The sequence below is a fragment of the Schistocerca piceifrons genome, chromosome 2 (assembly GCF_021461385.2).
Source record: "Schistocerca piceifrons isolate TAMUIC-IGC-003096 chromosome 2, iqSchPice1.1, whole genome shotgun sequence".
Lineage (NCBI taxonomy): Eukaryota > Metazoa > Arthropoda > Insecta > Orthoptera > Acrididae > Schistocerca > Schistocerca piceifrons.
In genome coordinates, this window is record NC_060139.1 from 1,069,511,042 (window position 1) to 1,069,536,804 (window position 25,763).

Consider the following 25,763-nt stretch of genomic DNA (forward strand, 5'->3'; position numbering starts at 1 on the left):
CCGATGTTACTACAACAAGTTTCACTGCATGACAGAATAGCGATGAGCTTCCAACATAATGGATGTCCTGCACGTAGATCGCGTGCGGTTGAAGCAGTAATGAATAGCATATTTCATGACAGGTGGACTGGTCGTCGAAGCACCATACCATGGCCAACACGTTCACCGGATGTGACGTTTCTGGATTTCTTTCTGTGGGGAAAGTTGAAGGATACTTGCTATCGTTAACCACCGACAACGGCTGACAACATGCGTCAGCGCATGGTCAATGCATGTGCGTACGTTACGGAAGGCGAACTCTTCGCTATCGAGAGGAATGTCGTTACACTTATCGCCAAATGCATTGAGGTTGACGGACATCATTTTGAACATTTATTGCATTAATGTGGTATTTACTGGCAATCACGCTATAACAGCATGCGTTCTCAGAAATGATAAGTCCACAAAGGTACATGTATCACATTGGGACAAACGAAATAAAATGTTCAAACGTACCTACGTTCTGTATTTTAATTTGAAAAACCTACCAGTTACCAACTGTTCGTCTAAAATTGTGAGCCATATGTTTGTGACTATTACAGCGCCATCTATCACAAGGCGAAAAAAGTGGTCGAACTAAAACATCCATATTTCTTTACGTACTACACGAATGTGTAATAAAAATGGTAATTCCTATTTAATAAAATGCAGTTGATATCCCTTTGACCTGTGGCAGCGCCATCTAGCGGGCCAACCATAGCGCCATCTGGTTTCCCCCTTCAGGCTAGACAAGTTTCGTTCTTTGTAGTTTTTTCGTTTGACGCTTATTTCGTGAGGTATTCGGCCCAGTCACGATCAATGACTACCCTGCACATCTTGCGGGAGTCGATTGCTCACTGTTTTCTCCCGAATGTCAATACCATCACCACTTCTACTTTTCTCGCCATTTAATATAGGTTTTATAATGGATTTGTATTTCACATTGCTTTGGTTTTCACGTTCCCATGTAGATCAGTCAAATACAATATTTCAAGATATATTTCCAGATATTTAGTAGAATAATTTACTGTTTTTGTGGGTCTTAGGAAAATCTACATCTATATCTACATCTACATAGATACTCCGCAAGTCACCGTTAGGAGAGTGACGGAAGGTTACGTAGACCAAGTGTTCTCTGCAACGTTTGCTACCGAACTGTATTGTGTTCTCAGTTAAACAAAAAAAATGTTCAAATGTTTGTGAAATGTTATGGGACTTAACTGCTAAGGTCATCAGTCCATAGCCGGCCGCGGTGGCCGTGCGGTTCTAGGCGCCTCAGTCCGGAACCGAGAGACTGCTACGGTCGCAGGTTCGAATTCTGCCTTGGGCATGGTTGTGTGTGCTGTCCTTAGGTTAGTTAGGTTTAAGTAGTTCTAAGTTCTAGGGGACTGATGACCTCAGATGTTAAGTCCCATAGTGCTCAGAGCCATTTGACGCATCATCAGTCCCTAAGCTTACACACTACTTACCTAAATTACCCTAAGGACAAACACACACACCAACGCCCGTGGGAGGACTCGAACCTCCGCCGGGACCAGCCGCACAGTCCCTGACTGATGCGCCTTAGACCTCTCAGTTAATCGTATAGGCTGCATGTCCAGCATGTATGGTCTTACTCTGCTGACACATAATGCTTTGTCTGTCTTAGCATCGCTGTGATGCTTAATAAAACTGTCACTGACATCGTCGTCATCGCGTAATTCTGCTGAGAGTTGACTGAGAAATTCTGTAATAGGCTTAAAGGTTTCTCTTAGTGTTTGCTCCCGCTTCAAATGCCCTATCTCAGCAGACGTAATTTCTCTTGAAGCGCCTTCCGTGCCTGGATGACTTTGTGCTTAGTCGACACCTCGTTGTGTACTAATCAGACTTCCGTCCAGTGTGAGCTTTCTTTTATCCTTTCTTTTTCTTCTTACGCTGCTCCCCGTTCTCGGTAACAACTATATTCCCTTCAGCTAAGTTGCCTACTCTCTTTTCAGCTGCATTAACCAGTTCATACAATGTCGTCTTCTCAATAATAGCTATTTCCTATTCAGTTAAGTCGTTTGCTTTCTTTTCGCTTGCATTAACCCGATCATTCAGTATACTGTCAATCTCAGAGGGGTATGACAATACATCAATAGTTCCCTGCGTATGCCTCCAAATTTACGTCCGAAAGTTTGGATTTTCCGCATCGGTACAAGCGAATGTTTTGGCAACGTGCGCCCATCCTGTAAGACTGAGCTCCCGGCATGCTTGCGAATATATCCATGGTAATGCGTGTAGTGCGTATACTGATGTACTCACCCCTTTCCATGGCTATATGTACGAAGTCCTGGAACTTCCGTCTATAACTTCCATGATTCAGTTCTCTTATTTTATCAGTAACGAGGATATTGTGAGTAATTAACGTAGTCGTTTTCCGTAACAGGCTGTAATGTTCATTTAAACATGTGATTATCTAATTTCGACTAAGCATCATTGTGAAGCACTTGCAAAACCAACACGGAAAAGCACAGCTTTTTTTGGATACATGGCCATGTGTAAATGACACTTAACGTCTGTATTTAATGTCATTTTCAAATCAGTCTTAATTACAAGTAAAAAGTAATTATGTTCCGTGAATTTACGAAAGGATCCACACTACAGTCACACGTTTTAAGATCATATTCTGAACTTTGCTCTATGTACAACATGGAAAGTGATAGCAGCTTCTAATTTGTTGTCACAAATACGTATTTATCCAAAGACTTTAAGACTCTCCATAGCACATATCATAGGTATGTTGCGCATAATGCTGGAGTGCCAGACTAAATTGATGCCGTGTACAAAAACAATCAGCGCCCAAAGAATATATTAAGGGTTTACAAATTGACATAAAATATTGTATACAGTACGTGCCATATCACTGGGCAAACCACATTATTTGAAACATAATATTGACAAAAATATATATGAGGTATGTATAAAATAGCACAAATAATTGAAATACAATACTCCACAATTTCTGGCAAGCCAGCTATAATGACTGCCTTATATCGTAAGTCATCAATGTGTGAAATCTATTTCTAGACACAAAGAAGCCAGTCCTGGCTATTTGTACAGAAAGATAACCCACAAAATTATTTTGTTTTAAGTAAACACCACTATACAATGCGTGAATGGGTGACAACCAAATGTCATCTGCGTTATAAAATGTATCAACCAGTATAGGAAACAATAAGTACTACATGACTTACAGTGTATGATACTATCATAACACAAAATGCATTAAAAACCATGGGATCGGTTGAGTATAAAAGGAATTAACGTGGGAAATAAGTATACGAAGATTAGACAGGAATCCTCAAAACATGAAGGGTTATGTAGCCACATAAAGTAAGCCTAACACTGAAATATGAAATGTGTAAAAATCAGTATCATACTCTTAAGGGGAGAGCAGTTACTTACAATATTTATGAAATATTCAGTACAACATAAATATTTGGATACACAGGGATTCCAAAACAATGTTTTCTCAATCATATGCGTATCTCTAACATTGAGCAAGTAAATGGTAACGGCAAGATGTATAGTAACCAACAGCAGATTTAAGACGAGAAGAGGGATAAATTATTGTACGGACCTGAAGTAAACAGATGAGCTAATACACTCTACTTATTAACTACAAAAAGTGTCAACATTTGTAAAATGTAGGCAGGGGCAGAAAACTCATAACATGAGTAGAGGCATGTGTATCGCATTACAGCCTATTACGGACCATGTTTAATGTTTATTAAGCATCTGAAGGCTGTGGATCGCCACAAATACAGAATTTCATACTCCGAATGATTCCAACAATCTGTACATATCTTTACAAAATCATTGAACGACATATCGGCTCCTACATGAGCCTGGTAAATGTGTGTTAAATTCAGATTGACCTGTTTGAATTCTGTAATTAGGTTTGAATTATCACTCACCAGCTGTTTTGGGATTCTGGAATATGTCTCACTCAGACAGAATACATCAGCAGCCACATGGCGAGCAAACCGGAAGTATCGTCATATTTGTTCTTGGTTTTCCATGGCAACATCGTCAAATATGAACACTGTGTTTGGTTCATCTTTTTGCAGTTGAGGGATTTCACTATTCCCATTGAATGTCGTGTGTGCACACCATTTACATCCTGTAATAGTTGGTATTTTGTCTGAAACAGTATTTTCTAAATACTCGTACATACTCAGAGCGGACTACAGCCGACTGTGTTAGCAGTGACATGAGAACCTTTGTCTTGCTGCACTTGGATGGACCCACAATTATTGCAAGTATGTTGTCGGAATGGAGTCCGCCATTCTTCTTCCTCCAGTCTTCTTGCAGTGTGTTAGCATTCATATGAGAACATTTGTCTAGCTGCACTTGGATGGGCCCACAATTATTGCAAGTATGTTGTCGGAATGGAGTCCGCCATTCTTCTTCCTCCGGTCTTCTTGCAGTGTGTTAGCATTCATATGAGAACATTTGTCTTGCTGCACTTGGATGGATCTACAATTATTGCACGTATGTTGTCGGAATGGAGTACGCCATTATTCTTCTTCCGGTCTTCTTGCACGCTGTCACAGCTCCAGCCGCTTACAACAAAGACTTGATTCTTCACCCACACTGGCATGATACCTATTACGTAATGTACTGTCGCGCAATGGGTTTTTATATAAAATAATCAATACTGTGCCCTGCCATAACACTGACTACGTCATGTACTGGCATGCAATGGGCTTTTACAGAGCATTTAGATATATGACATATTTTTCTGCTGTTGCATGAATGCAGTGAAAATACTGGCAAATATAATGAGAGGTATGATAGATGGTTATATACAATTTTATTCAGTAATTATACATGTGGTGCACTACATCAGCATGTTCTTTCTTTATCTTAACTCCAGTGGAGAATATAGAAAATAAAACCTTCTTATAAGCCCCTGTGGCCGAGTGGTTCTAGGCGCTTCAGTCCAGAACCGCACGACTGCTACGGTCGCCGGTTCTAAGTTCTAGGAGACTGATGACCTCAGATGTTAAGTCCCATAGTGCTCGGAGACATTTGAACCATTTGTAAGCACAGAATTACTGAATTCTCTCAAACTCATTGGCAATATGTTAATTTCCGTTGGCACCATGTTGACTCAGTGTTAGAAGTTATCTAGATGCACACTGTTTGTACAGAAAGACTCTGTGATATCTCTATAGACAGCTTTAACACAAGACAGCCATCTGTTCGGTCTTTCCAACACAATGCATAGCATCATCTGTAGACTGAACTGGTTTGTAACAATGGAGTATTATAGTAAATGGATGTGTCACCCGATTCCACTTGGAGTGCAGAGTCATCATAGACTGTTGTAATGGATAGAGCAGCAGGAGGAGGGCGTTTTTGATGATATTCCGCGGTCAACTACTGCTTGATGTAGGCTTTTACATAACTCAGTTCATCCCATTCCACTGCCGTAAACAACATTTTCACACTTTTAGCTGCATTCTACATCTCTATAACAACACGCCAGTCTCTGTCTGTGGATGCTTCTACGCCATTATGTAAACACTTCGAATCAGTAGCGGTTAAATTATACACTGAAGTGAAGAGTTGTGGTGCACAGAGCGTAACTGGTTTGCATCCACCATATCCTCAATTTGTCTATGCAGTATCACTGCAATATTCTGTGATGGCGCGTATGATGGAGTCCAATACTGACCTGTGCCATGCTGACTGGCACTCTGGTGCACTTTCGCGTGTCTGGAGCAGGCTGTGTGTTTTCAGCCAACGGTAACAGATAATCGTCTTGCTCCAACAAGCTGACCAAGATCCTGACAAGATCACAGGTTGCTGCTGCTACTGCTATTGGTCCCAACGGTCTGGGACTTGTTGCTACTGCAGAACTTGACAGGCTGGAGGTAGAAGTGGATGGGGTGAGCAGTGGAAGCTCTTCAATGGTATATATTACTTAAGTGAATATGGGACCACTGAAGCGAATAATCATCAACTGCCTGCCTTCATTTTGGAAGAGTGAATGCTTCATGTGGAATATGACAGCAGTTTGTGTATATGCATGGGAGTGAATCAGTTGCAACATGCATCTAGGCTCCATCCCTTTAGATTTCCACAATCTGCTGAACCGATTTCTTCTGCTCATTTCTCCTACACTCTTCCATTACCATAGTCCTCCATCCTCCATCTAGTGAACTGTTGCCGAAGTCCTCCTTCGAATGCCTACATGTAATACAGCTATTGAAAGTTGCTCTAGTCTTAACATTAACTTGTTGATCGAACACGTCGCGATGCTTCCGCAATGACAGCTCAGAGACAACTGACACTCTCCCACCAATTCTGGTCACATCAGCAGAGAGAAAGAAAAAAGAAATTCCAGCCCAGATTTGAATTTCCCGCTAACTTCTATGGGAGCTGGTGGATGGGGCACGTCAACTCAGCCCTCAGAGAAAAATTCCCATCCTTTTCGAAATTCCCACCACTTTTTTTTTTAATTTGCACGCCAAAATATGAAATTCCCACCAACGTGGTAGGTCACACAGGGGGAGAGAGAAGGGGAGTGGTGGGGAGGTGGCTGGGATCCATGTGAACAGCTAGGGAAAACACATGATATGTTGTGGTGGGGGTGGGGGTAATTCATTGATCAAGATAACTTATTTGCTTATCAATCCGATATCAAAAGTGCACCTGGTGCCCCATTACCCTACTACTGCTGTGCTAGCTATATGATCTGCCATTTCTACCCTCACAAGACGACGATCCTTTCGGACGTCTGTGCTGTGTGGAATTCCAGAACCTCGTCTACAATTGTGAGAATGATCACGTAACCACTGGTACCAGCATTGTTGCTCAAGTTATGCAGCATGTCCTACTTCTGTGGCAGTTCCCCGAAAGGACCATCTTACCACTGGGAAGGCGACCATCTGGTCCCTTTGAGAGTCGCTCAGTTGGCTGTATTTTGAAGCATAAGTGCGACTCTGTGGCATGTTTGGATGCTGCCTCACACGTTTGCCCCACATTGAGCCTTCTGGCTTTGAGCACTCCCTATTAAAGGGTAGACAGAGATGGGGCTCTGATAGATAGGCTACTACGCTGTTTATTGATGGACGACGGTGAAATCATTATCAGTACATCTACTACCCCCCTAGGTGGCATATGCCATCATCAGCTCAAAACTGGCATCTTCTTTCCACGTGTACAAATTTTTCCCAGCGCTGTCATCTGATCAGTTTCACTGTAAATACTGAAAGGTCACTGGTGTGCTGTGCAGTGTGTAAAGTTAGGTCCATATGAAACCAAACTACTTATTACGAGGTACAACAGGCGTGACATGTGAGGGTACATGAATAAGGCTCCAGGAACCTCAAGATCCAGCTAATTATTGGTCACGGCTAATCATTGTGTACCTGAAAGAAATGGAGTGAAAGGAACATTGTCGCAAAAATCGTCGTCATCGTCTCAACAATATCAGGGAATTGTAAGTCTGCTAAACATTTGTTCAAATTAGAAATATTGTATGGGGTACCCAGTGGCTCTCAGTGAATTCTATTTGAATAATAAGCGTTGTGTGCTAAAACTCTAGCTCTGTACTCACATCATTCACCGACGTCACTGTCAACTTTACTAAGATATTTACCTATCCTTTTATAGAAAAACCGAGTCTCATTGAGTTAGTAAAGACAGTATTAAAAATTACTACCAGTTTGTTTTCTTGCTGAAAATGATATTTAAAAAAGCCTCTGTAAGTTAGCTACTATATTCTGTAATAATGTTTGGCAATTTTCATTACTGCAACTTAATTGAAGTTATAATAAAGCAAATTTAACTGAAATACTGCTGGAAAATTGATATTCAAGCCATATCTATAAAATATGCACATTTCATTTGATATTATTTTTCAGTGTGTCAGTTTCCATGGCCCCCCTTTTCGTTTTGTTCTTTCCCATGCGTAATTGCACTGCTTCATGTACATGATACAAAATTCCCTAAGCAGAAAGTGGAGGAAGTTGTTTTTACTTCTTCCCACTATCCGTTATTCAGTTTCGAAAAGATTGCCACAACATTTTACTGTTAAGTTTAGACTCATGCCATCATGGTCATTAATTTCGCATAGCCTATAAGTAAAGTAGAAGTACACCCAGTTAGCTGTGCGATCCAACACACAGCTTTCCGGGCGGGAAGGCGTGCCGATCCCCGGCACGAATCTACCCGGCAGATTAGTGTCGAAGTCCGGTGTGCCGGCCAGCCTGTGGATGGTTTTTAGGCTGTTCCCCGTGTGCCTCGGCGAATGCGGGCTGGTTCCCCTTATTCCGCCTCAATTACACTATGTTGGCGTTTGCAAACAAACACTTTCTCCACGTACAAGTACACCATAATTACTTTACCACGCAAGCATTGGGGTTACACTCGTCTGGAGACGTTCCCAGGGAGGGGGAGGGTGGGGAGTGAGGGGGGTCCACTGGGGGCCGAGCAGCGCAATAACCCTGGGTTCAGCGTGAGGCGGCGGTGGGGTTAGTGGACTGCTGTAGCCTGTTGTGGTGTTGTGTACCACTGAGGGCTACGGTGGGGACGAAGCCTCTCCGTCGTTTCTAGGTCCCCAGTTCAATACAGCACAACACAAGGGGGGAGTTACGTGACTACTATTATTTTTCAGCATTCACTTTGATTAGACAATGACCCGAAAAATGAGAACAGACCCATGCAGAGTGAAAGTTCTTTCTGGAAACCGTTACCCCGGCTGCAGCTAATCCGCAGTTCCCCAATATACTTGCTTTCGAAAACGCCAACTGCGAGAAGTGAAGCTATGAGGACGATCGTGTGCATACCTCAGCCAGTGAAATTACTGCCAGCAAAAGGACAGAATTTTGATTTCGTGACCTACCCTGGGTAAAAGTAGAGCAAAATTGTACTACTGTTACTTTTTCAGCGAACATCGTCACTACCTACTTTCAGTATCACAATTTCCGCTACTATTACGAGCTCAGCACTGAGTGTTTCAGATTGCCAAGGGATGGACTCAGGTTCAGTTCCTGGTACTGAACGGGAGAATACCGTTGTGTTTGGGGGGAGGTCCAGATCGTATTGCAGTCAGCCTGGTGGGGCCAAACTGAGGAGCTGCGAGGAAGATTCGTGGCGGCTCCAAAGTCTGAAAGGCTGACAGTGGCCGAGAGAGCTGTGTGACGACTCTATGACCTGCCATATCGCATCCAAATCACGCCGTTTGACAGAGGATGGCGCAGGAGCTGCTCGGTACCTCGTGGTCCTCTGCGCCTGATCTCATAGATACCTGCTTTTTTTCATTAACATTATGGTTCTAGAAAAGTGAAAACAACCTTCGCTGAATCTAAAAGCAAGGGCGGTAACATTTAGAGTGTTATAGGAATTCCTGTGTTAATTGTAGAGGAGAGAGTGCACAGGTGGAAAAAAAAACTGAAGGCGTCTGTGAGGGGGAAGACGTATCTGATGACGTGATAGAAGAAGAAAAAGGAGTTGATATAGAAGTGACAGGGAGCCAGTGTTAGAATCAGAATTTAAAAGAGCTCTGGAAGACTTAAAGTCGAACAATGCAAAAGACATAGATAACATTCCATCTGAATTTCTAAAACCATTGGGGAAAGTGGAAACAAAATGACTATTCATGTTGGTGTGTAGAAGTATGAGTCTGGCAATATACCATCCGACTTCCCGAAAAACATCATCCACACAATTCCGAAGACTGCAAGGGCAGACACGTGCGAGAATTATTGCACAATCTGCTAAACGGTTCATGACTCTAAGGTGCTCGCAACAGAAGAATGCCTTACAGAAGAATGGAAAAGACAGTTGAGCATGTGTCATTAAAGAAAAATCAAGACAAGCTAATAGGATTTGCAGATATGGAAAAAACTTTAGACAACGTGAAATGGTGCACGATGTATGAAATTCTGAGAAAAATAGCGGTAAGCTATGGGAAAAGACGGGTAATGTACAATACGTACAAGAACCAAGAGGGAACAATGAGAGTGGAAGACCAAGAACGAAGTGCTCGGATTAATAAAGGTGTAAGATAGGGATGTAGTCTTTCGCCTCTACTGTTCTATTTGCACATCGAAGAAGCAATGACGGAAATAAAAGATAAGTTCAAGTTTGGAATTTAAATTCAAGGTTAAAGGATATCAATGACAAAATTTGCTGATGACATTGCTATCCTGACTGAGAGTGAAGAAGATTTACCGGAACTGCTAAATTGAATGATCAGTCTAATGAGTACAAAGTAAGGACTGAGAGTAAATCTAAGAAAAACAAAAGTAACAGGAAGTAGCAGAAAGGAGAACAGCGATACATCTAAAATCAGGATTAGTGATCAAGAAGCGGATGAAAAGGAATTCTGCTACCCAGTCAGTAAAATAACCCATGACGGGTGGAGCAAGAAGGACATAAAAAGCAGACAAGCACTGATGACAAGGCGTTCCTGTCCCAGTGTAGTCTACTATTATCGAAGATGGACCTTAAACTGAGGAAGAAACGTCTCAGAATGAACGTTTGGAACACACCATTGTATGGTATCGAAAAACGGACTGCGGGAAACCCGGAAAAGAAGCTAATCGAAGCATTTTAGATATGGTGCTACAGGAGAATGTTCAAAATTAGGTCGACTTATAGAGAAAGGAATAAGAGGTTCGCCGTAGAATCTGCGAGGAAGAAATATACGGAAGCACTGACAGAAAGAAGGGACAGGACAGCAGGATATCTGTTAAGACATCAGGGATTAGCCTCCGTAGTACAAGAAGGAGCTGTACAGGGTAAAAATTGTAGATTGGAACACATCGAGCAAATAACTGAGGACGTGGGTTTCTAGTGCTACTCCGAGACTGTGATGTGGACACAAGAGAGGAATTCTTTGTGGGCGGTATCAAACCAGTCAGACGCATGAGGCCTAAAAAAGGGGGAAAAAAAAGATTCTACCGGCCCGACTAGCCGACAAAGGTAAAACGCGGCTTGCGGCACGGAGAGATGTGCCGGCCCTGGATCGAATCCGTCATGCGGATTACCAACGTGCGTATGCTCGCCACTCTGCATGTGGTTTTTGGGCGGTTTCCAATATCACACTAGGCGAAAATGGGGCTGGTACCTGAATGCAGCGTCACTTACAAGATTCGCAAACATGTAGACAATTTTCATGTGGACAACACTACACGCAGGCGGTTGGGGAACACACTTTCCGTTGCGGAGGGCATCTAGCCATCCGTTAAAACTAACCACGGCGAATGTCTCAAATAGCCATGCCGAGCATAGGCCGATATCGGACAAAGGTATAAGGAAAAGAAGGCACGGGAGGACTGTAGACCTATGCAACTTGTTGACCTGAAGTACCTCAGAAGTCTTGCATCAGGGACTCCTCGCAGGCTGCCAGTTTCATACCAGTCTGTACGTTCACTGCCAGCTCCCAGAACACTGCAAAGGACTTCATGAGAGAAGCTTAATTTTAGGCCATTTCGGTGTGGAACGCTGTCTTTGTCAGCAAGTTCTCCAGTAGCAGCGTACGAACTCAAAAATGTACACAATATGCCACAATAGCAGTCATAATTTTCTTGTATGCGATCTTATTGTTTATATTGGCATCCTGTGATCCCATATACGTACGCATTTTATTTTTTACATTACTTTGGTACCCGTCCCACCCCATTCTTCTGTACGGATGACTTGAAATATGATCGCTCGTCCAGGTAGCATCTAAACACCTGTCCAGAACTTTTTCTTTCTATGGGTAAGTTATAAGGCCACATTAGCAGCCTCTTAATAGAGTCTTATAAGAAACACAGGGTACTTCAAACCTACTGCAACGCCACTTATACTATCTATTTCGGGAGAATGCCTTTTCGGCTAATTGAAAAGAGTGAAAGAATGGCGAATCCCACATTTCCTGAACGAGTCTGGAAAATAGAGAAAGAGCACTCAAAATATTTCATATCTTGTCGACATTCCGCGAGCTTCCGATGACAACATCACCAATTTCTTCCTGTACCGGCAATTTGAGCAACGCTTACGGAATGAATTAGGAAGCTTACAGGATAGCGGTAATATGTTTTATGTTAAAGTGAAAAATATTTCTTCGTACACCTTTAACTTCGAAGAAACTTCATCAGAAATTTTAGCGCTTATAACAACTTATTGAGAAAATTTACATACGTTGATGAGGAGAAACACAATGACCACTACCCACCGTGATACTGAATGCCGTGTGGGAGGCTGGCGCGCATCCAAAACGAGGCGATGAAAGTATACAGGGTGGTCAGAAATAGCCTCAAAAGCTTGTAAGGATGTTGCAGGGCAGGTCGTGCTGAGAAACAGCTGCCAAGGGAAAACTCGACTCGTAGCTCAGTTTCCGAATTATTTGGAAAATTCAAGTGGCCCGAGAGAGGCGATGTCGTTGTTAGTTTCTCAGAACTACAATAGAGTGATTCAAAAATTGGACATGGGGAGGTAGTTAGGACCGTACCGCAGCCAAAGGCTGAGCAGTCTCGCCTGCTATCATCTGCACTATGAGAACAGATGATACTAATTGAATCTAATGGGTCGCTTGAATTTCATTGCAACGCCATGATTGGCTAATTTTAGTGACAATTAACTCGGAAACGGCGCAAAGTATCCAGTTCTTTCCTTAACCGTTCTTTTTCAGCACAACCAACACTGGAACACGTTACAAGCTGTCCTTACCAATTGCTAACTGTTTCTGACCACCCTGTATAAGCGGACCAGAGACGAATGAAGAAACATTCCAGAGATGACACAAGTGACGAATTCGCCAAACACAAATGACTTTGATAAATTGCATACGCTTATGTCCAATCGCCTAAAAAGAGCATCTCGTAAACTGCGAAGTTTTTCGTGAAGGACGGTGAAACTATTAGTGGATGATAAAGTGTTGGACGTCCACACCTGGTCACAGATCGGACACATGGATATTCTGGTTTGGCCTACGGAGATGCTGAAAATCTTAAACGTGCAGACGCTGGTAGATAGGCGCCAACTATCGCACGAAAGCCTTTGCACAACATTTCAAGAAGCAATAATAAGAGAGGAATGTGAGAACACACTAAAATCTCCTATGTATTGGCCCCGTGCGGATCGAGGAAACAAAATATGATCGATTATAGCACGAATTCTTACAGCTCTAAGTATGGGGATGGAACAATGAGAATCCTTAATTCGTGATCAATGGATGTGGTTTGTGTGGTGTCACCGCCAGACACCACACTTGCTAGGTGGTAGCCTTTAAATCGGCCGCTGTTCATTAGTATATGTCGGACCCGTGTGTCGTCACTATCAGTGATTGCAGACCGAGCGCAGCCACACGGCAGGTCTAGAAAGACTTACTAGCACTAGCCCTAGTTGTACAACCGACTTTGCTAGCGATGGTTCACTGACAAAATACGTTCTCATTTGCCGAGACGATAGTTAGCATAGGCTTCAGCTACGTCATTTGCTACGACCTAGCAAGGCGCCATTATCAGTTGCTATTGATATTGTAAAGAATGTACAGACAAGAGCTACGTTCAACATTAATGGATTAAAGTTAATTATTCTACCAGTTACCTCCTTTTTTCTAAGTTCTAATTACCTTGTCCTGTTCCAGACCTCACACCAGCCTGCGTGAGCTTAAACGCGTGCCTTTCGGCTTCCTCTCAATTTAGTGGGTTGGTCTCCTGCCAATCCACAACAGTTTGCATACATCTGATGACAACTATGTCAAAAGATATGAGGCATTTGGTAGTGTCCTGCAAATATCGAGGCTATAGAAAAACGGAAATGTTGTGTGTAAGGCAGAAACTTTTTATTAATTAAGTTGCTCAAAGGTATGTACAGCAAAGTGCGTAAACAATGTATGACTGTAAAAATTATTTACGCCAGGAAGGGAATCATGGGAATGTATAAAGGTTATGGAAAGATGAATCACAAACAATGATTGCAGCCAAAAGATACATGGAAAATTCTTTTGATGGGATATAAAGCGAGACAAAAGGCAGCCATTACAAATAGGAGTCTCTTAAAAAGTATAGTCACTCATAAGCAAAAGAGTGAAACATTCGATAGTACCTGCTCATTCTAACAGAACTGAACGATCCACATGGAGTATATGATACGTTAAATGAGCAGTAAATAGCAGAAATGAATTGGTTTGTTAAACAACAGATCATTCTAAATGCTGATAATGTGGAAATTTTCTCAAAGGTTTCAGATTACATTTTAGTATCTTGTGTAGATGAATGAAAAATAACTAAAGTAATGAAATCATTCAAAATGGTTATGTAGGATTTGATGGTGTATCCCCTAAAACGTTAGGAAATATGTAACCTCTAATCATTCTCATATGTGAAACCATCGAGGTTTAAATATTCTGTAAATGACTAACAGAAAGCAAAACATTTCCTCATTTGTGTGGCCTTATTGTCTGTAGTTGCATTAATATACACTGATCTCCCAGAAAATTATGACCATAGCCTGCATGTCCACCTTTGGCACGGATAACAGCGGTGACGCCTCGTGAGGCCTTGGTAGGTCGCTGGAGTGAGTTGGTACCACATCTACACAGACGTCACCTAACTACTGTAAATTTCGCGGAGGGAATCGATGAGCTCTGAAGCTCTTTCAGTCATATCCCAGATGGATTGGACCGGGTTGAGATCTGTCGAATTGGGGCCAGCACATAAAATGTGACTCGTCTCTGTGTTCCCCGAACCTCTCCATCACACTCCTGGCCTTGTGACCTGGCGCATTATCTTGCTAAAAATGCCACTGCCGTCGGAAACATGATCTTCACGAAAGGATGTACGTGGTCTGCAAGCAGAGTACGATACTCCTTTCGGTGCCTTTCACCAGCTCCATTCCTGTGTTACCAATCTGCCCTAGCTACGACGTCCGACATTTGGAATGATGGATGACCGTCCAATCCCACGCCGCCTTAAAGTGGTTTCGCTTTGGTTTCGCCATTTGTTGAAGACACTCGGCACAACGCTTCTCGAACACCTGACAAGATCGCACCTCTTCTCTATTCTACACACAGACTGCACTCTCGCCGATACTACGGGAATCGTACGTGTGTATGATTAGCAGTCATTCCTCTCCATGTGGAGTTGCTGTCGTGTGGACGAGTATATATCGGAAACGGGCAGGTGGCCATAATGTTCTGGCTAATCAGCGTAATTAAACAATTTATTTAATCCATTCTTGCAACTACAAGAAAATGCATATTTCCTCATCAAATGCGTTTCGTTTAATTGAAATAAATCATCATTTGGCCTGTAATAAAATATATTTACAATTTGGTTAGCTTTCCAGGTCGAAAATCATTTCTTTACAAAAGAACTGACGTTACTTACAGTATTTTAATCCGATTTTGGCTCATATGAGGAAACGCCATCTGGATTCAAGGTTTTGAGGTATTCCCTCAGTTCGAGCTTTTGATTCTGCTCTAATCCCACATTTCTCTGGTGAAATATGCATTTTCAGATGTGAACCACAGCACAGCGTAGCGCCACTACTGTTTGTTTGCATCTTTCTGGCTAAAGATGTCTCATGTGTTTCATGTACCGTTACCGACACAAATGCTTTTCCTTTGATTTAAAAACGTTCTCGGCCTCTGCAGTTCATCACAAGTGTGAAATGTCGTTTAGTTATATTACTATGTATTTATTTATGGGGATGAAAAATGGAGTAGTGGTGGAGCTGAACATCTAAATGATGAAGGGGGTGGGGGAAGGAGTGGGGAAAAATAATGAATGAACAGTGAATGCAGTCTAGTGGAAGAAAACGATCGACGAACAAGGAATGAAATGGGGAAGGGCAGTAGGCACAGAGAAAGACAGAGGAGTCGTTGGAAATGAATATATATATATATATATATATATATATATATATATATATATATATATATATATATGGGGTGCGTCAAAAAAAATGTATTCACACTTTGAAGCGTCATAGAAAATTTATTTCCCATTCTACACTATTATGTTAAATTTCTGGAAATGGAAAGCTTAAAGTCCAATTGGAAAAATAAATGTGATTAATGTTCAAACTGGTGGCCTTCAGCATCAATACATTTCTGAGTACGAGTCACCACTGGTTCCGTACATTGTACCAAAGTGTCCTATGAGATTTCTGTGCACACTGCCTGAATCTCATTCCAAAATGTGCCCAGGTTACGTGGTTTACGTTTGTACACCTCGTCTTTTACTGTGCCCCATAAGAAGAAATCCAGCGGCGTGAGGTCTGGAGAGCGTGCAGGAGACTCGATAGGTTCCCTGCGTCCTATCCACTGGCCAGACACATCCAGGTATGCTCGTACGTCCCTATGATAGCGCGGCGGGGCGCCATCTTGTTGGAAATAAAACTCATAATTACCGTATAATGCACGAATGGCAGGGAATATGGAGTCGGCAAGCATTGTTAGGTACGTTTCTCCAGTAACAGTACCTTGCAGACAAACCACACCACACATTTACACCAGGCAAATTCACAGCCTTTTCAACTGTAATGTGAGGATTATCTTCAGCCCAGTAAACACAATTGTGCCTATTGACAGTTCCATTGAGTTTGAATTGGGCTTCTTCCGACCAAATTATGCTACCCATAAATCCCGGTTCACGTCTCACCATCTCCTGAACCCATTCAGAAAATTCTAACTTTCGATCTGGATCGTCGTCACTTAGCTGTTGCACCAGCCTTGGAATATACACACGAAACTTGCCTTTCTTCAGAATGCGTAGCACACTACTAGCACTTACATTACTCTCACATGCCGCTTGCCTTGAAGATTTTTGAGGCGAACGCTGAAACAGTTCCAAGACCGCAGTTGTGGAATCATCACTTGTAGCTGTACGATGTCGCCCTGATCGACCTTTATGCACATCACACACTGTTCCATGAATTTCGGATTTGTCTCGTAGACGTGTAATCGTTAACCTTGAACGTGGTTCTGTACCATACTCACTTCTCCACTGTCTTCGAACCGCAGCTACATTCTCAAACTGTAACATTACTTTTTCACAGATATTTAACCTTGTAGAACGGGAAATAAATTGTCTGTGACAGTTCAAAATGTGTATACATTTTTTTGGCGCACCCTGTATATAACAGAGAAACCAAATACAAATTTCATAGATTTAGCTTTGAAAACGCTTTCATAATCAAATAATTTTATACAACTTTTCATCGGCTACTTCACTCCGTTAAAGGGTTAAATCTCCGACATCACAGAAATACTTATTTATTTATTTCCAATTTTCGTAGCTGTGGTTTTAAAAATGGTTTAGTAGTTCTTTAGTAATGTTTTATGTAAACAAAAATATTTCACCCAATATTGCATCTCTATAGGGGTTAAATTTCGAAAAATGCTGAAACACTTATTTCTTTATTCCTAAACGACGAACCTAATACCACATTTCGTAATACTGGCTTCAAAATTGTCTTAATTGCGACATATTTTGAGAAAACCTCTCATCGCCTATTTCACCCCCTTAGAGGTGGAATTTCGAAGAAATACCCTTCTTCAGTGAGGTCTACAGTATAAAATAAATACCCCCTCCAAGTTTCAAGTTTCTGTCCTTGGCCGTTTTAGCTGGACATGGTGAGCATTGCAACACACAAATTTGAAAAACTTTCAGTATATTAAAAATTTTTCAAATTATTCCGATTCGTTTCCAACATTTACCTGGTCATGAAGTACGCACTGACACACTCTAAACATTTATTTCTTGATCAGATACAGATTTGAAATACCGCGGATAAACAGAAACATGGAATGGTGAAGAAGCCATTTCCGCTGATTTCAAACACATCACCACCTCATCTCTATAGCCTAAAATTTTATAAACAGTTATAAAAGGTGAAACTGTAACAGTTCCTTCTCTGCTTATTTACTGTAATGGTCACTCCGCGAAGGTATGAATGTAGCTGGGTCTACGATGGAAGTAATTTGCTGATTCAGCTCATTTCAGTTTTTCGCTGTTGTTTCCTCGCCACTTAACCGTAATACCTTGCTGTTTGAATTAATGAATTGAGCAAGTATATTAGTAATTACGTGTCACTGACTACTGCTGAATGATATGTTAATTACTCTGTCTGCTGTGATCCCTTTGATGGACATGGACTGTCCATGTTAGGGCTTACTTTATTGCAAAGTTTTATAGTTTATGAGATATTGGGACAATATGTAGTATCGCTCTATCTCGTTCAGTGTCATCTATAGTAAGAACTGTTTTGTGTAGCCTGTTTTGTTGCTTAGACTGTAGGTGATGGAGTGATTAGGTACTGTGAGAACAGTGTGATGACATAACTTTTCTTGTCCTGCTTCATGACTTACGAAAGGGGATCTTATGGTCAAAATAATTTATGGTGCACAGCGTCAGTATGCATGTAACAAGTAGCGTTCTGATACTGTGGCCTAGGCTTTCAAAGTGTGACAAATAACGTTTAGAGAACTACAAACATAGAATCTCTGTTAAATCTTGTACTTTTCCCGTCATCGATTTACTTAAAAAACATGTTCAGTTGTTCAGATTAAATCTGCTCGTAGTGTGGTCCATTCTCGTTCCCAATTAGACGTAATCCAGATGAATATGTAACCATACTGACACATTATTCAGGGAACGATAGCTTATTTGGTAATTTAAGTTATGTGTTTCACAGTAGTTCTGTGTCTTTGGCGTTCACTCAATATGGTAAATAAAATATCGACCGTACAGTATAACTTTGTTACACTTCCTTCCATCTCTTGATCAGATCGACAAGCAAATAATAACGTACCGTACGTCGCTAGGACAGCTTTTAAATATAGTAGAGGTCTACATGTCCCGCTTTTAACCCGCCCATGCTTGCCCGGTGGCCAGGCGGGCAGGCCGCCGCTCGTTGTCAACAGAACGGGCAGGCTGCTTCACTCCCAGCCAAGCCAAGCAGAACCCAACCCGGGCAGGCTGCGGGAAACTTGCTTGCCTGCCCATATTACTGCTGAACTGCGCTACGCAGCCGGTTAGTCTGCGCGCGTCATTGTCGTATTATGAACGTTAATCAAAAGTTTTTATTTTACCTGAGCACCAAAAGACAAACCCCAACATTATATATATATATATATATATATATATATATATGTATTAATTTCAGGTAAAAAAAATATTGGTTTTATTTGTATATTCTTCCTTTACGCGTATATTTCGGGCTACTTATCTATATAAATAAAAATTAATTGCCAAATGTGTTGATAAGCGTAAAACTCGAGAACGCCTGGACCAGTTCGGCTAAATTTTTTTTCCTGTGTTCGTAATTCTCAGGACAAGGTTTTTATGAAATAAAATTTTTCGAAAATCGACCGAAAAATTGGAAAATTTGACAAAAACTGAAAGTGCGTTTTCATTGTGTCCATGTGTTTGTATTGCATACAATCTTGATGAAATTTTGCACACTATACCTTGAAACCAAGAGGAAGGTCACAGTCTACATAAAATTTCATATGGTGCATGGCAGAGGTTCCTTTACATAACGGAACTCGACAAATTGTACGTATTTATCCCGATCTTGATGAAATTTGGCACACTTGATATTCAAAGCAGGATGAAGGGCGTTGCCTGCTTAAAATTCTGAATGGTGCATGGCGGAGGGTACTTTACGTACACACTTCTACACCAACCTACAATTTTATTCCGATCTTGAAGAAATTTTGCACACTTGACCATCAAGAGGAACATCACTGTCTACATAATATTTCGGACAGTACATTGAAGAGAGTACCTTACAAAAGATTTTGACATCGTTTGCGGGTTACGATGAAAGTTCACTACGTACGCATGTTTCCATGGAGAAGGTTTTTGAATATTTACATGTGCATGTATATGTATATATATATGTGTATATAAATGTATATGCATATGCATATATATATATATATATATACACTCCTGGAAATTGAAATAAGAACACCGTGAATTCATTGTCCCAGGAAGGGGAAACTTTATCGACACATTCCTGGGGTCAGATACATCACATGATCACACTGACAGAACCACAGGCACATAGACACAGGCAACAGAGCATGCACAATGTCGGCACTAGTACAGTGTATATCCATCTTTCGCAGCAATGCAGGCTGCTATTCTCCCATGGAGACGATCGTAGAGATGCTGGATGTAGTCCTGTGGAACGGCTTGCCATGCCATTTCCACCTGGCGCCTCAGTTGGACCAGCGTTCGTGCTGGACGTGCAGACCGCGTGAGACGACGCTTCATCCAGTCCCAAACATGCTCAATGGGGGACAGATCCGGAGATCTTGCTGGCCAGGGTAGTTGACTTACACCTTCTAGAGCACGTTGGGTGGCACGGGATACATGCGGACGTGCATTGTCCTGTTGGAACAGCAAGTTCCCTTGCCGGTCTAGGAATGGTAGAACGATGGGTTCGCTGACGGTTTGGATGTACCGTGCACTATTCAGTGTCCCCTCGACGATCACCAGTGGTGTACGGCCAGTGTAGGAGATCGCTCCCCACACCATGATGCCGGGTGTTGGCCCTGTGTGCCTCGGTCGTATGCAGTCCTGATTGTGGCGCTCACATGCACGGCGCCAAACACGCATAGCACCATCATTGGCACCAAGGCAGAAGCGACTCTCATCGCTGAAGACGACACGTCTCCATTCGCCCCTCCATTCACGCCTGTCGCGACACCACTGGAGGCGGGCTGCACGATGTTGGGGCGTGAGCGGAAGACGGCCTAACGGTGTGCGGGACCGTAGCCCAGCTTCATGGAGACGGTTGCGAATGGTCCTCGCCGATACCCCAGGAGCAACAGTGTCCCTAATTTGCTGGGAAGTGGCGGTGCGGTCCCCTACGGCACTGCGTAGGATCCTACGGTCTTGGCGTGCATCCGTGCGTCGCTGCGGTCCGGTCCCAGGTCGACGGGCACGTGCACCTTCCGCCGACCACTGGCGACAACATCGATGTACTGTGGAGACCTCACGCCCCACGTGTTGAGCAATTCGGCGGTACGTCCACCCGGCCTCCCGCATGCCGACTATACGCCCTCGCTCAAAGTCCGTCAACTGCACATACGGTTCACGTCCATGCTGTCGCGGCATGCTACCAGTGTTAAAGACTGCGATGGAGCTCCGTATGCCACGGCAAACTGGCTGACACTGACGGCGGCGGTGCACAAATGCTGCGCAGCTAGCGCCATTCGACGGCCAACACCGCGGTTCCTGGTGTGTCCGCTGTGCCGTGCGTGTGATCATTGCTTGTACAGCCCTCTCGCAGTGTCCGGAGCAAGTATGGTGGGTCTGACACACCGGTGTCAATGTGTTCTTTTTTCCATTTCCAGGAGTGTATATATATATATATATATATATATATATATATATATATATATATATATATACATATATATAGACAAATACATATATATACATATACATACATATATACATATATATACGCATATACATATATATACATATACATATATATATACATAAACATATATAAATATATATATATATACATATACATGCACATGTAAATATTCAAAAACCTTCTCCATGGAAACATGCGTACATAGTGAGCTTTCATGGTAACCCGCAAATGATGTCAAAATCTTTTGTAAGGTACTCTCTTCAAGATCATAGACATTTCGTTTAAAAGAAATGTATATATATATATATATATATATATATATATATATATATATATATATATATACATTTCTTTTAAACGAAATGTCTATGATCTTTTTGAAATTTGAGAGCTGTCTGACACATTCACAGTCATCGTGTTGGACAATTCGCGCACAGCAAATGTCGTTTAACAGTTGCAAACCATTTTTGGTTGAGTGAACGTGTTATATTGGCTGCAAAAAACCTTGATGTTAACGAAATGAATTTTCAGATTCAAAATATGACACCTGGCGAATTGCTGACATACAAGTCGGTTTATTCCGTTACTAACCTACGGAATTTTTAAATTCGCTGGATTTCCCCGGATTACCACCTCCCAGTCTGTAATTAAGTCGGATCGGCAATCATGTTGCGAAAGGTAAACCAGCCACGTCTTTGTAATGGCACCCGGCTTGCGGGGGAGAAGTTAAAGGACAACGTAATCGAAGCCACAATTTTAAATGGAAAGTACAAAGGTGAGGACAGTTTGATTCCAATATCACTAAGATTCCGACCGACATGCCATTCGACTTTAAACGGTTATAATTTCCAGTGCAGCTTACATTTGCCATGTCGATAGATAAATCGCAGGGGCAGTTGTTATATGTTTGTGGCATCAATCTTGAAAATCATGTTTTTCACATGGCTATTTGTACGTCGCATATTGCCCTGTCGGGACACCTTCAACTTCATTTGTTTACGCACCAGAAAACAAAACTATCAATGCTGCGTATCAAAAAGTATTACAATAAATGCTACCTAGCAATAAACTTTGACACTGATTCACTGATCACCACAAAAGTTGACAGATATATATGAGTTTTCACAGATAGGTGAAGAGGAGATGAACTGAGGTGGCGGAATCCAACAGAGAGCGGACGAGGAGAAGGATAGAGGGTGGGGTGGAGATGGGCCAAGGAATGGGTTCAAAAATGGTTCAAATGGCCCTGAGCAATATGGGACTTAACTTCTGAGGTCATCAGTCCCCTAGAACTTAGAACTACTTAAACCTAACTAACCTAAGGACATCACACACATCCATGCCCGAGGCAGGGTTCGAACCTGCAACCGTAGCGGTCGCGCGGTTCCAGACTGTAGCGCCTAGAACTGCTTGGTGACTTCGGCCGGCCAAGGGATGGGGAGTGGGGGGGGGGGGGGGTGGACGTGATCAAAGAGATAGTGGGAGAGGACTAAATGGATAGAGAGAAAATACGGGAGGGAAGATGGACTACGAGAGTATGGAATAAATAAATGCCCAGGCAACGCAATGCAGTCTGTGCTGCACTTTTCAACACCGAAACGGATGGATATTTGTACTAAAGAAGTGAACCTCCACCCCCCCAAAAAGAAGATTGGTCACCTCCCCAGAAGAATAAATTATCTAAGCCCCTATTAACCACTGTACTGCAATGAGAACCAAATTAAGATTTTGGAAGTCTAGATTCTTTAACTTTAGTATGTTTCAGCCAAGTATGACACCAATTATATAAATATTTAACTACGTATCCAGGATGTATTTTACTGGTTCTGTGAATTCATTCGAAGTTGGAAAACTCATTCTAAATTGCCAAAATGCATTTTAACAAAATCGAAGGACTTGTTTCGTATCCAGTTCGTCTAAAAACTATAGTACTGGGAATACAATGGCGACCCTGAGCCATTTTTCGCGGCTCCTACGTTTGCGTCATGAGAGTCCACACTTGTAGTCTAGGTCTGCATCATGAGGGACCATATTTCGGACCATCATGATGCAGACTAAGACGACGAGTGTTTACTTGCATGATGCAAATCTAAACGACGACTCTAGACCCTCATAACACAGACCTAAACGACGAGTCTGAATCCTCATGACGCAGATATAGACGCTGTGGAGAGTGGCTCAGAGTTTCCATTATATTCCTACTACAATACATTCATGGAAAAAGACGCTCTTCATTTTAGGAGTATTTGTAGTGTCTAGGTTTTCAGCGTCTTGACTCTGCATATGGGATTCCCCTTAATATAGAAATACAAGAATAAAATTACATTTTGCAATGTGTGTGGAACTCAACAAAATAAATTGTAATTTAAACTCATAATGTGTATTGCCTTACTCCACAAATGAATATTTTATTTTGCAGAACACTTTTCAACATAAAATCTTTACAAATTTTCCGTCAGTTCCCCTGAAAGTATTATTTAGGTCAAACCAGATACTCCTAAAAATATTTGGCTACTTTTGCAAACCCAAGTAACAAAAACGGTTTACAAACAATAATTAATGTCACTTGGAAGGATTGAAATCAAAAATTTTAGTCTAAAATAAAAACGAACTGTATGCATTACAAAATTTCTATCTCAGAAATTGACGCCCAGAAAGCACAAGAAAGAAATCTGCACTCTTAATTAGTAAATTTGCGCTCAAACTCATAGTTTCCCGTTTAATGTTCTACTGTATTTTCAATGTGTCTGCTGATTAGTGTTTGAATTAATTATGACGAGATCGTTAAGTCTGTCTGCATTAAGACGTTTTTCGCTAATTAGGTTTCCAGCGCAACTAAAAATTCTCTCACTAGACGCACTAGTGGCTGGTATATTTAATATTTTTCTTGCCACACACGCAAGTCGAGGAAGTCGTTGGGAGTTATTTTCCCACCACTGTAGAATATCTCCGTCGTTCACACAGTGTTCTTGCAAGTATCTGCTGACTTCATCATGTAGGAGAGGAGGCTCTTCTGCCCAGTCCTCAAATTTCGCCATTTTGTACGGCCCTGGATTTGTTTCTTGGTTGCTGTGATTGGGCACTTGTACTGAAACTGTACAGGTTCCAATTAATATTTGCAGAATAATGTGAAGATCGTACTACACATAATTGAAATTATAATAGGTTTTAGATTATGCTATCATTTATCGTCCTGTAAAGTCACCAGAAGATCAAAACTAACTGCAGGACGATTTAAATAAGGTATATATTTTTTTGTGTGAAAATTAGCAGTTGGCAATAAATAATGACAAGAGCGAGGTTATCCCTATGTGTACTAAACTAAGTCCGTAAAACTTCGTTTACAAGATCAACCAGTCAAATCTAAAGGCTGTAGATTCTACTTAATACCTCTGATTACAATTACGACCTACTTAAATAGAAATGGACACACAGAAAATGCTGTAAGCGTTTTAATGACAAAACACTCTTTTGGAGCATTGCTACGAAGTTGGAGAGCCTTACTATTGACGGAAGAGGTCGAAAGAGTCTAAATAAGGGCAGCTAGTTTGGTATTATCGTAAAACAGGGGAAAGGGTGTCGCGGAAATTACACAAGAGTTGGGGTGGTAATCATTTCAACAATGGCGTTTTTTGACGTGGCGCGATCTATATATGAAATTTCGATCACCAACTTACACCTCCGAATTCGAAGAGATGTTGTTGAGTCCCATATACATTGGAAGAAATGATCATCAGAATAAAATACAGAAAAGCAGCGCTCAGACGGAGAGCTGTAGGTGTTCTATCCCGCGCGAAATTCGAGAAAAGGAGACAAATAAGTTGAAAGTGGTTCGATGAACCCTCAACTAAGCACTTGCGTGTGTCTTGCAGAGTAACCATGTACATGTAGATGAAGAATATATGCATTATCTTAGGAGCTTACCTTCAGCACACATCTGTCGTGCTGCTTGGTAAACTTCAATTTTTTCATCCTCGGTTAACTTTCTTAATGTGCGGTAGTTAGCCACCATAGACGTTGCAATTTTATGCAACATACTAACGCACATTTTCTGTTCTAGGAAGGCATCAGCGGCTTGTTTCAAAGGTTTCATGTCCTGAAAATACATTTTCTCAACATACATATTTCACAAGTGGTTCTATAATATTCAGATGGAATAAAATTACAAACCTCTTCATCGTTATCCCGTACGGTACAGTGAGTTTTTAAGGCGTAAAACCACGGTAGAACTAAATGTAGGGTTGGATCCTTGTCACTCTCTAGATCAACTGTGGCTTCTTTAAACGGCTTAAGAAATTCTATAAACTGGCCAGTTATATGGTGGTCATAACCCAGCATCTTATCAGAGGCACCTTCATTATGTAAAACAGCCT